The sequence below is a fragment of the Macaca nemestrina genome, chromosome 19 (assembly GCF_043159975.1).
Source record: "Macaca nemestrina isolate mMacNem1 chromosome 19, mMacNem.hap1, whole genome shotgun sequence".
NCBI classification, from domain to species: domain Eukaryota; kingdom Metazoa; phylum Chordata; class Mammalia; order Primates; family Cercopithecidae; genus Macaca; species Macaca nemestrina.
This window is the reverse complement of record NC_092143.1, coordinates 59,939,771-59,953,219: the sequence shown is the minus strand read 5'-3', so window position 1 is coordinate 59,953,219 and position 13,449 is coordinate 59,939,771.

Genomic DNA, 13,449 nt, shown 5'->3' with positions numbered 1-13,449 from the left:
CATGCCCTTCCAAACCCTTCACAGCCTGGTCCTGCCTAACTCTCTAACTTCATCTCATTCCACTCTCTCCCTTGATCCTTTTTTTTTTTTTTTTTTTTTTTTTGAGACGGAGTCTCGCTCTGCCGCCCAGGCTGGAGTGCAGTGGCCGGATCTCAGCTCACTGCAAGCTCCGCCTCCCGGGTTCACGCCATTCTCCTGCCTCAGCCTCCCGAGTAGTTGGGACTACAGGCGCCCGCCACCGCGCCCGGCTAGTTTTTTGTATTTTTTAGTAGAGACGGGGTTTCACCGTGTTAGCCAGGATGGTCTCGATCTCCTGACCTCGTGATCCGCCCGTCTCGGCCTCCCAAAGTGCTGGGATTACAGGCTTGAGCCACCGCGCCCGGCCTCCCTTGATCCTTATACTTCATCCACATTGTTAGGTTTATTAAACACACCAAACTTACGGTGAGTCCTGTATCTTGGCACTTTGTATTCCTTCTGTTTGAAAAGCTCTTCCCTGGGAGTTTGACATGACTGCCTTCTAAATTATTCAACTCTCAGCTCAAATGTCATCTTCTCATAAAGGAATTCTCTTGTAATTCCAGTCAAAGTCACTCCTCCACCAAATTTGTCTATTGTTTTATTGTAATGTCTCCATAACTGCACTAGAATGGGAAGTTATCTTATGCATTTATTTTCATTTTTATTGTTTATTTCTTCTCTCTAGAATATACATTTTTGATTGCAAGTATTCACCACTAAAGTCTACAAAATCTGAAACAATGGCACATGTCAGGTACTTAGTAAATATTTCAGCTGTCTAATCTATCATGAGAACTACTGATGATATATACGCATATACATCATCAGTGTGTGATGATAACACATATATAAAATATCCAACATGAAGCAGGAGGATTGCTTGAGTTCAGGAGTTTGAGGCTATAGTGCACTATGATAGTGCCTGTGAATAGCCACTGTACTCCAACCTGGGCGACATAGCAACACTTCCCCCCAATTTTTTTTTTTTTTTTTTTTTGAGACATGAAATCCCAGCACTTAAGACAGAGTCTTGCCCTGTCACCCAGGCTAGAGTGCAGTGGTGTGATCTCAGCTCAATTCAACCTCTGCCTCCCGGGTTCAAGCGATTCTCCTGCCTCAGCCTCCTGAGTAGCTGGGATTACAGGCATGTACCACCATGCCCAGCTAATTTTTGTATTTTAGCAGAGGTGGTGTTGGCCAGGCTGGTCTCGAACTCCTGACCTCAAGCGATCCACCCACCTCGGCCTCCCAAACTGCTAGGATTACAGGTGTGAGCCACCTCGCCATAAAACCCCATTTTTGAAAGAAGAAAAAAATTCTAATATTACCAGTAATCAAAGACATTAACTTGACCACTCTAATCATGTACCATTTTTCTCTCTTAGCATAATGTGTGGCATAGTGTTACCTCTAATAAATTTTTTTCTTTTTTTGAGACATGGTTTCACCTTCTCACCCAGGCTGGAGTGCAGTGGTGTGACATGGCTCACTGCAGCCTTGACCTCCCAAGCCCAAGTGATCCTCCTGCCTCAGCCTCCTGAGTAGCTGGGACTATAGGCACACACATCTAGCTAATTTTTAAAATTTTTTGTAGAGACAGGGTCTTACTATGTTGCCTAAGCTGTTGGAAACTCCTGGGCTCAAGTGACCCACCTCAGCCTCCCAAAGTGCCGAGATTACAGGCATGAGCTACCAGGCCCAGTCTTCAATAAATATTTTTTGATTCAGTCTATTAGCAAAATTTCTCAATTAATAATCCCTCATGAAAGGATGATATGGCATATTGTGCTGGTGATAGTGGTATAACTTACACATTTCAAAGCAAGTTGGTAGTGATATCTTACCTCTTGGCCCAGTAATTCTACATCTGGAAATATTTCCTGGCACTCTAATCCAAATGGAATCTATATGCAGGATGAAATTTATTGCAACACCATTCATAACGACAAAAAAAGGAGTGTATGTAATAAAGTCTAATAACGGTTAAATAGTGGCACTTTTTAATTGTTATTGCCATTAGATAAGTGAATATCCTTCCTGTAGGATATAGCTTAAAAATAGTAATAATAATAATAAAAAAGATTGGTGAATACATCATTCATAGCTGGGCATGGTGGCATGTGCCTGTAGTAGTTCCAGCTACTTGGGAGGCTGAGGCATGAGGATTGTATAAGCCCAGGAGTTCAAGGCTGCAATGAGCTATGATCATGCCATTGCACTCCAGCCTGGGCAACAGAGTGAGACCAAATCTCTAAAAAAAAAAAAAAAGAAAAGAAAAAAAAATACATCATTCAGTTTACTGTCAAGTTAGCTTGGGAAGAAATGTGTATCTTTAAATTACTATATTTAAACTTTGCTTTAGTTAGTTTTAATTTAATTCTCATAGAGCAATCCTTGTCACTGCTTCTGTTTTAGGAAATATTTTATTGTTGCCCTAGTCCTTCCATCCCCAACACATCATGTTGTTTCATTCCTCTGTGATTTTGCACACTTTTTCCTCAGCCTGAAATAAATTTCATTATTTTTCTACAGAGACTTCCTTGACCCACCCAAGTAGAGTCAGTCACACCATCCTTTATATCACCAGTATCCCTTGACCATACATCGATTGCTATAGGTATCACATTAAATGTATCTGAGATCCACGAGATGGGGAGTTCCTTAAGGGCAAAGGTTGGGATTTATCTTTGTAATCACAGGGCTTTACTAGAAATTCAATTCATGTGTCAATCTGTTCAGGCTACAATAAAAAAATACCAAAGACTGGGTGACTTCAGTAACAGATTTTTGGACAGCCGACTTCTCACTGCGTCCTTACATGGTGGGGAGGGAGAGAAAGAGAGATCTCTGGAGTCTCTTATAAGGGGATTAATCTCCTCTCAGGGCTCCACTCTCCAGACCTCATCTAATCCTAATTACCATCCAAATGCCCCATCTCCAAATACTATCAAATGGTGGGTTAGGGCTTCAACATATTAATTTTGGAAGACACAAACATGCAGTCCATAACAACATGTTCATTGACTAGATGAATGAATGGCTAAAAAATGGATGAAAATATTCATGTTAGCTTTTCAGTGTACTTTCTTAGTAATAAAACCTACATGGGGAGCAAAATTATAATGAAGAAAGCAGCCGTATGTCTAAATTTGTGCATTATTGTTTCCGGAAGTTAGCACAGTGTCATGCATCTCTGTAGGCACTACATAAACATCTGATAAATAAATTAGTGACTAAGTAGTTTGACAAGCTTACACAAGATGTTCTTCATGAATAATGTCTTCAAGCCAGATGCATTCCTTCTCTTTAGAGATATGCCCATCAAATGAACCCAACTACAGACAACTTCTCTCCTGGACAGAGTTCTAAAGTAAAGATTTAGTCCAGTGATATAGCTCTTATAGGAGAAGCAGTATTATTTTGTGTTCATTTTAAAGCTACAGTGCTAGTTCTGAAGTGCAACTGTATATTATATATTATAGTTGCTGAGTTTAATTGGCTCTAGATGATACAGTGTAATAATCTGCTACAGAGTCAACCTGGGTAACCAAATAAAATGGACTAACCTAGGTAATCAGGTAAAATGAAGAAAATATTTAGCGGCCGGGCGCGGTGGCTCAAGCCTGTAATCCCAGCACTTTGGGAGGCCGAGACGGGTGGATCACGAGGTCAGGAGATCGAGACCATCCTGGCTAACACGGTGAAACCCCGTCTCTACTAAAAAATACAAAACACTAGCCGGGCCCAGTGGCGGGCGCCTGTAGTCCCAGCTACTTGGGAGGCTGAGGCAGGAGAATGGCGGGAACCGGGGAGGCGGAGCTTGCAGTGAGCTGAGATCCGGCCACTGCACTCCAGCCCGGGCGACAGAGCGAGACTCTGTCTCAAAAAAAAAAAAAAAAAAAAAAAAAAAAAAAGAAAATATTTAGCTCTCATATCCACTATGTTTTTGTTTTCGTTTTGTTTTGAGATGAAGTCTCGCTCTGTCGCCCAGGCTGGAGTGCAGTGGTGCAATCTTGGCTCACTACAACCTCCGCCTCCTGGGTTAAAGCGATTCTCCTGCCTCTGACTCCCGGGTAGCTAGGATTACAGGCACGCACCATCACGCCCAGCTAATTTTTGTATTTTTAGTAGAGACAGGGTTTCACCATGTTGACCAGGCTGGTCTCAAACTCCTGACCTCAGGTGATCTGCCCATCTCGGCCTCTCAAAATGCTAGGATTACAAGTATGAGCCACCACGCCCGGCCTATCCACTATGTTTTGATATACCTCTAAGGGTGTTTCACTTTGTGCCTTTGAAACACTCTTAGTAATGTATGCAAGAAGGTCAAAGTCTTATAACAAAATCATACTGTCCTTTGACAGGATTTCAAGGATGTATCCTCCAGAAATTTTGGCCTTGAGGCATGCTGGTTTTAAAACTACCTTAAAGAGAGGAACAGTAACTTTCTAATTTAAAAAACTTAATAAAGTGATCAAAGTCTTAGAAACAGAAAGCAGAATGGTAGTTGAAAGTAGAAAAGGGGAGTTGTTTATGGGTACAGAGTTTCAGTTCCGCAAGATAAAAAGTTTTAGAGATCTGTTGCATAACAAGGTGACTATAGATAACACTACTGTCTTATACACTTAAAAAAGGTTTAAAAGGTCATGAAACCCCGTCTCTACTAAAAATACAAAAAATTAGCCGGGCGTGGTGGTGGATGCCTATAGTCCCAGCTACTCAGGAGGCTGACGCAGGAGAATGGCATGAACCCGGGAGGCGGAGCTTGCAGTGAGCTAAGATGGTGCCACTGTACTCCAGCCTGGGTGACCATGCGAGACTCCATCTCAAAAATAAATAAATAAATAAATAAACAAACAAACAAATAAGGGTCGGGCATGGTGGCTCACGCCTGTAATCCCAGCACTTTGGGAGGCTGAGGTAAGCGGATCACGAGATCAGGAGTTCAAGACCAGCCTGACCAACATGGTGAAACCCTGTCTTTACTAAAAATACAATAATTAACCGGGCGTGGTGGCGCAGGCCTGTAAGTCTGTAATCCCAGCTTCTCAGGAGGCTGAGGCAGGAGAATTGCTTGAACCCAGGAGGCAGAGGTTGCAGTGAGCAAAGATCTCACCACTGGGCTCCATCCTAGGTGACACAGCGAGACTCCATCTGAAAAAAAAAAGGTCAGAATGGTAAATGTCATGTTTTGTGTTTTTTAAACACAAAGAAAAAAACAACAAACAAAAAATCTTAAGCAAATACCACGGCGTATATATAGTTCTATGACACCCAGTTTAGGAAATTATAATTGTCAGTGAAATTTAGGAAAGAAGAAATGTCATCTTACTGGCAAAGTTCTTAGGGTTTCAAAAATAAAGTATTTAAATATAGAGACAACAACTTTACTCTCTGTTGCTATTTTTTTCACCCACTGGTCTCTCTCCAAACTTTGGATGAAGCTTAAAGCACAGAACATTGTTTGCTTGTTTCCCCCACCATTTGCAGTGGTTGTACCATCTCTTAGGTATTTATTGAGTTGCCAGTTATAGTTAGTATCACCCCCATTTTAACTTAATTACTTTTTAAAAGGCTGTACCTCCAAAAAGAGTCACATTCTAAGGTACTGGGGGTTAGAACTTAAACATAGGAATTGGGGAGAGAAAAGGATACGGTTCAGCCTATAAAATATATTACAATTTAAAATTTTTAATATTAAACTTTCTCTGTTCAAATTATTGTGTGGTTTCTATCTCATGATTAGACCCAGACTGATAAATCAGATTGTGTTGATTTTTCCTGAGTACTTTCAATAGGTACAACCAGAAATTTCCATTCTTCCATGGAGATTTTTCTGGATGTGAGTAGAAAAAAGGAAGTTGGGAATTGAGAATGTGGAGGTCCGAATGAAGAAAGTAATCATTTTATGGACTGAGGTACAGACGTCAAGTTCTTTGATTCACTTCCTTTTCTGTATGTAAGTGTGAAATGCTGAGTGGGAAAGTTTGAGATCCTGGCAACTGGAGTGGGAAGGCATGAATGGAATGGAGGGTTTGGGGAATCTTGGCTCCCTGAGCTACATTAGAGGACCTCACACTGGCTTCCCTCCTGGCAAATCAAATAGGATGTCACTACCAGTACAAAATACATTGGACTGGTATTCAGTACATTACACTGGCTTCCCTCCTGGCAAATCAAATAGGAAATCAAAACTTCACACTGGTTTCTCTCCTGGCAAATCAAATAGGATGTCACTACCTGTAAAAATACATTGGACTGGTACATATATATACACACACACAAACACACATACATATATACATGCACACACATCATATATATTATATTTGTATTTATATTATATGTCTGTTTAAATGTAAGTAGAGAGTTTATTTGGGCCAAGTTTGAGGTCTGCAACTTGGGAGCGTAGATTCAGGATGCTGTGAATTCAGATCACCAGGCAATATTTTAGGGAATAGAGAGGACCTCTCTGCCAGCCCAGTCAGTCTTCTTCATGCTGTCCTGATATAAAGTTTGTCAAGCAGAGTGTACTGGGATATATATTGCCCCCAGAGTTGCTGCTAAGAAATGGAAACTCTATGGGTGTAGGCCAGCCTTGGCTCTTCAATTTAGCAGCCCTGCTGACCTGACATTTTTGGTGTTTATTTTTAGGAATTTCCCCTAAAATGAAACTGATGGTCAGGTGACTAAGTTTTTATTAGAATTATAGCACTGGGAAAACACAATTTGTATAACAGGCCTGTGATTTATTAAAACCAGTTCTTTGGAGACCCTAAGGTCCTCAGGGCATTTTTGGACTCCAGTGCCTTTAACAAAAAGTGAATTGTAAGTGAGATATATCCATCCTCTCTCCCCCAAACAGGGTAGTCTCCTCTAATGTCCTTTCAGATGCTCCCTTGACAATAGAAATAATCCCAGAAGGCAGTATCAGAGAAGCTAGATTTGTTGGCAATAGAGCTCTCACTGTTGCAATGTCAACCAAATGATGCCCATGAGATGCTGTGGTTCTCTGCTTTGCTTTATTAATTCTGTCCAGCAACAGATGGTACATGTCCTGTGGTTTCTTCCCCCTTTTCCATGTTCTTTTTTTTTTTTTTTTTTTTTTTTTTTGAGACGGAGTCTCACGCTGTTGCCCAGGCTGGAGTGCAGTGGCGCGATCTCGGCTCACTGCAAGCTCCGCCTCCTGGGTTCACGCCATTCTCCTGCCTCAGCCTCCTGAGTAGCTAGGACTACAGGCGCCCGCCATCGCGCCCGGCTAATTTTTTTTTTGTATTTTTAGTAGAGACGGGGTTTCACTGTGGTCTCGATCTCCTGATCTTGTGATCCGCCCGCCTCGGCCTCCCAAAGTGCTGGGATTACAGGCTTGAGCCACCGCGCCCGGCCTCCATGTTCTAAATGGAAGTTTTCATTGTAGTTGTATTTGCTCTCCATTGTGGTATATAACAGATGGTTGATAGGAATTACATTTCTTATTTGGTCTAAGGTTGCAGTATCATGAGATCTCAAAGTTGGACCAGATTAAGACCCAAGTAAAGGGAAAGTTAATTTTTTTGAGATACTGAACTGGAAAAATAGTGGTCTCATGACCTTGTGACATTGCTGCTAGGAGGGACTTTGGATTACCTCCTTTTGAGAAAATAATAAATGCCTATGTATTGAGGGGAAGGCTGGAATAACTGAACTTCATGTACAGAAAGAAGGGCTTATATGTGTGCTAGAGGGTTCTTCTGTTTCCCTAAAATGTAGGCTTTGTTTGCTTTTTAAAACTGGTGTCAGGTTTTTGCCTCCAGTGTGATAGTGGAACTAATCTTGTTATAGTTGCCTCTGTCCTGGTGAGGAAGCCAGGGCAGAACAATGCCCAGAGGATGTTAGTAAATGTGGAGAAGGCCAGGTGCAGTGGCTCATGCCTGTAATCCCAGCACTTTGGGAGGCCTAGGTAGGCAGATTGCTTGAGCTCAGGAGTTTGAAACCAGCCTGGGCAACATGGCAAAACCCCATCTCTACAAAAATTAGCTGAGTGTGGTTGTGTGCGCCTATAGTTCCCACTACTCAGGAGGCAGAGGCAGGAGGATGGCCTGAGGCTGGGAGTTTGAAGCTGCAGTGAGCTGTGATTGTGCCACTGTACTACAGCCCGGGCAACAGAGCAAGACCTTGTCTCGAAAAAAAAAATGTGGAGTAAAGGAAAAACAAAAAGGGAAAAAAGAGGAAGGAGGGAGGGAGGAAAGATAAGAAAAAGAAGGGAGAAAGGGAGAGAAGAGCAAGAGAGAAAGGGAGAAAGATCTTTTAGCTTCAAATTTAAATGTTTCTCCCAAAGATTAAAAAACAACTGACCGGGCGCGGTGGCTCACAACTGTAATCCCAGCACTTTAGGGGGCTGAGGCAGGTGGATCACCTGAGGTCAGGAGATCAAGACCAGCCTAGCCAACATGGTGAAACCCTATCTCTACTAAAATACAAAAAGTAGCCAGGCTTAGTGGTGCATGCCTGTAATCCCAGCTACTTGGGAGGCTGAGGCAGGGGAATCACTTGAACCCAGGAGATGGAGGTTGCAGTGAGCTGAGATCGCGTCACTGCATTCCCACCTGTGGGATAAAGCAAGGCTCTGTCTCCACAACAAACAAACAAACAAACAAAAAAACCAAGAACAGTATCAAATAAAAGTTGAAATGTGAGATTTGTTTTGTTGAAATCTATTCATCATTACTGATCTAATCTAGGGCTCTGCCTCCTAGGACAGCATAGTTTATTCAGTGAAGCGACTTTAGCTGCATTCTGAATATCCGTTTCACTGTTGGTTTGCTCTCTTTCTACTAACTGATTTGTGTGTTTGGGCAAGGGAGAAGGTGGCTGCCCCACAGCTCCTGTGTTAACATGCCTTCCAAATTAAGGGATTTAATATAGACTAACTAGAATATCAAAATCTCAGTTCCACAGACTTGGGAGAGAGAGAGTGGCTGTCACAGGCTGGGATTATATTCACCTCTATTCTAATCAACGGTAACACAGAGGCCAGATCCCACAGGATGAACAGGGTCACTGGGGCTACTCATAGGAACACTGCTAAAAATGGAAGCTGTATAATCATACATAAAATATGGATGATATGAAATTAAATGTCATGAAAGTTCATGTTCATAACGACATTTATGAAGAAGTTGAAATGTAACTGTCTCAAACTGGGGTGAATTCAAAAAGGATAAATTCCTTCATTTTCTATAGTTAATTTAATCTCACTTTTGAACTTCCATTTCAGCTACTTTGTAGAGCTGTGAGGAGAGAATTTAAGCTTACAATGAAAAGTAACCCAGTTCCTTGTATTTGGGAAGGAAGAACCACTTTGCGGCATTTCTTTCTCACTTGCCTCTCCTCTCCTTCTGAACTGTTGATTCAGCTAGGAAAATGGGACAGGGGCCATTCAGGAAAGCGGAGCTTGCAAGGGTGGTTCAGTACAGGATGATTGATATGGGAAACTAATTACAAAGACATTGAAAGAGCGGAAAGGCCAAGTGCGACAGTGAGGCAAATACACAAGGCATTGAGAAAAGGAAGGGCCTGCCCAGCAGGAAGCAGGACCGAAGGAAGTGCAGCCTCACAGAAGCCAAAACTGAGGAAGAAATGAAACCACTGCCAGAAGCAGAGAGAGAGAGAGAGAGAGAGAGAGAGAGAGAGAGAGAGCTGGGCGAGGTGGCTCACAACTGTAATCCCAGCACTTTGGGAGGCCGAGGCGGGAGGATCACCTGAGGTCTGGAGTTTGAGACCAGCCTGACCAACATGGTGAAACCCCATTTCTACTAAAAATACAAAAAATTATCCGGGTGTGGTGGCGGGCGCCTGTAATCCCAGCTACTTGGGAGGCAGAGGCAGGAGAATCACTTGAACGTGGGGGTGCAGGTTGCAGTAAGCCGAGACTGCCATTGTACTCCAGCCTGGGCAACAAGAGTGAAACTCCTTCTCAGAGAGAGAGAGAGAGGGAGAGAGAGAGAGAGAGAGAGGGAGGAATAACTTGGTTTTGTCCTTCCTTCCTTCCTGATCTCTCTTTGGTGCTTCGTATTGGCTGAATATAGCCAGATGTCAGCTGGCAAGGGAAACTGGGAAACAGTTTATAAGAGTCAGCTCCAACAACACAAAGCAGAACAGGGAAAGAGATGCGGAAAGGGATTGAGTTGTGAACAAGCAAATGCCTAGGTCAGATACTTCCAGCTACAAATAACCAAAGAACCCACTGAGAATGGTTCAAACTAGAAGGTGTTTAATTAATCTTGATTGATAGGAGGCAGGGCAGTTTCGGGGTTGACTAATTGAATAACTCAACTATTAATACATCAAGAACCTATATATTCTTTCCATCTTTCAACTTTGCCACCTTCAGCACATTGGCTTATCTTTTCACAGCTGACTCTTTGCATGGTTTCATCCTGCTTGCAGCAGTTCCACGTAGCACATATAGACACAGAAACATCTAGATGGGGGAGTAGATTTGTCTTTTTTTTTAAGAGACAAGCTCTTGCTATGTTGCCTAGGTAGGACTCCTGGACTCAAGCAATCCTCCTGCCTCAGCCTCTCGAATAGCTGGGACTATAGGTGCACACCACTGCACCTAGATATTTGTAGTTTTTTGTTATTTTTTTGAGACAGGTTCTCTGTTGCTCAGGCTGGAGTGCAGTGGAGTGATCATGGCTCACTGCAGCCTCGACCTCCCAGGCTCAAGTAATCCTCCTAATTCAGTCTCCTGGGTAGCTGGGATTACAAGTGTGAGCCACCACACCATGCTAATTTCTATTTTTTTTTTTTTTTTTTTGAGACGGAGTTTTGCTCTTGTTGCCCAGGCTGAAGTGCAATGGCATGATCTCAGCTCATTGCAACCTCCGCCTCCCAGGTTCAAGCGATTCTCCTGCCTCAGCCTCCTAAGTAGCTGGGATTACAGGTATGCAACACCATGCCCAGCTAATTTTGTATTTTTAGCAGAGGCAGGGTTTCTCCATATTGATCAGGCTGGTCTCAAACTCCTGACCTCAGGTGATCCACCCACCTCGGCCTCCCAAAGTTTTGGGATTACAGGTGTGAGCCACCATGTCTGGCCTCTAAAATTTTTTTTTTTTTTTTTTTTTTTTGAGACGGAGTCTCGCTCTGCCGCCCAGGCTGGAGTGCAGTGGCCGGATCTCAGCTCACTGCAAGCTCCGCCTCCTGGGTTCACGCCATTCTCCTGCCTCAGCCTCCCGAGTAGTTGGGACTACAGGCGCCTGCCACTGCGCCCGGCTAGTTTTTTGTATTTTTTAGTAGAGACGGGGTTTCACCATGTTAGCCAGGATGGTCTCGATCTCCTGACCTCGTGATCCGCCCGTCTCGGCCTCCCAAAGTGCTGGGATTACAGGCTTGAGCCACCGCGCCCGGCTCTCTAAAATTTTTTTGTAGAGACAGGGTCCCACTATGTTGTCCAGGCTGGTCTCAAATTCCTGACCTCAAGCTCTTCTCCCACCTCAACCTCCCAAAGTGCTGGAATTACAGGAATGAGCCACCATGCCTGGCCTTGTCTTTGATCATCAAAGAAAAGTACTTGCTGATGCCCCTCATAATAATTTCCTTCACAGCCTTTTGGTCATAATTGAGTCACATACAGACTCATGCTTAAACCACTGGTAAGAGGAAAGGGCCAATCCAGGGAGGGCATGGAAGCTCTGCACCTCTTCCCCCATACCTTACTCCATGCATCTCGTCATCTGTATCATTTGCAATATCCTTTATAATACACCAGTAATCGTGTTTCTCTGAGTTCTCTGCGCTGCTCCAGCTTCAAGTTGTGGTTCCCACAGCCCACTCTTTGGGTTTCATTAATTTGCTGGAGCAGCGCACAGAACTCAGAGAAACACAATTACTGGTGTATTATAAAGGTTATTGCTCCAGCAAATTAATGAAACCCAAAGAGTGGACTGTGGGAACCGCAACTTGAAGCTCATTGGTCGGAAGTTCTGGAGGCCCGGACTTGTAAGTGGTGTCTGGGGGTATGGAAGCCAGTCTTGGGAACTGGGCCCCCAACCTGTGGGATCTGACACTGTCTCTGGGTAGGTAGGAACTGAATTAGGGGACACCCAGCTGCTGTCTGCTGCTTGGTGCGAGGGGAAAAACCCCCACATATTTGTTCACAGAAGTCTTCTTCTGTGTTGATTGTTGTGGTGGTATGAGAGTAAAGGTAAAATAGGATTAGAGTTTTCCCTACACAATTGGTTATCGTGGAGCTTAAAGAACTCCATCATGGATGTTAACATGCTAGGTTAACTTCCGATTAACCCTAGTTCCAGGAATGCCCCTAAGAGTTCTTCTTTATGATTCCTTGTGTAAAAAGAGCATGTTCTTAATCATAAATCCTGCCCTTAAGCAAATTATAGGCTGTAATCCACATAGTATTCTTGTCTTTCCCTCAGGGGTGAACTTTAATTTTCCTACACATTATGTATACCCTTTCCTAATGGTATAAAAGCCCTGGGTCTGCAGGATAACAGTACAAAGACCCACCTGTCTTGCTGCTGCCCAAGACCACACTTCCATCCATAAGTTCCCCAGTAAATCACCTGCTCCCAGCGAACTCCTGGATTTGTTTGCCTCTTCTTTGGATTTTTGGCTTCTTCTGCATTTGAGAGTCACTTTGCATATATAGCCCTTTCATGGAACAGTCATGTATGTACATAGTCAAGAGTAATATTAAAAATATTTAGCAACTGGAACCAAATTGGCGCTGGTCATTCAGAACAGACTACTGACCAATCAGGATGGACAAGGCTGAAAAAGACCGGGAAAGTGGTACTGGTACAAACCAGGTGAGCGTCAACACTGCACGTGGTACCAATTTACAAAGATACCAAAGGGTAGAGAGTGACACATGAGCCTCTCTCCTGTTCCATCCTCCAGCTTCCCAGTTCACTTCTTCAAAGGCGATCACTTTTACCAGCAAAACAGGATTTTGAGGGTTTGTAGTAAGATAAAGCCAGGCCTTGTCAAGAAATCAGTATTCTAAATTATTTTATTTTTCTCTTTAGCATATCAAGGTCTATCTCATTTGACTAGAGAGTTTTATTTATTTTTATTTTTTGAGATTGAGTCTTGCTCTGTCACCCAGGCTGGAGTGCAGTGGTGTGATCTCAGCTCACTGCAACTTCCGCCTCCTGGGCTGCTTTTGAGATGTACACTAAAACCCGTTTCCTCCATAACGTTTTCTGTTAAATCCATATATTTCTAACCATTCCATTTCTGATCCTCATTATAGCCATCGCTTAATGCAAAATTTGATACTTTGGCAAATACCATTTTTTCTCTCTCATTCTGATAGATATGTAATAATGTAAACTAGTTGAAAGCAAAGTTCATGACATCTGCATAACACCTAACAGTGCCAATGTCAACATAGACAATAAATGGCAGAATTGATTTAAC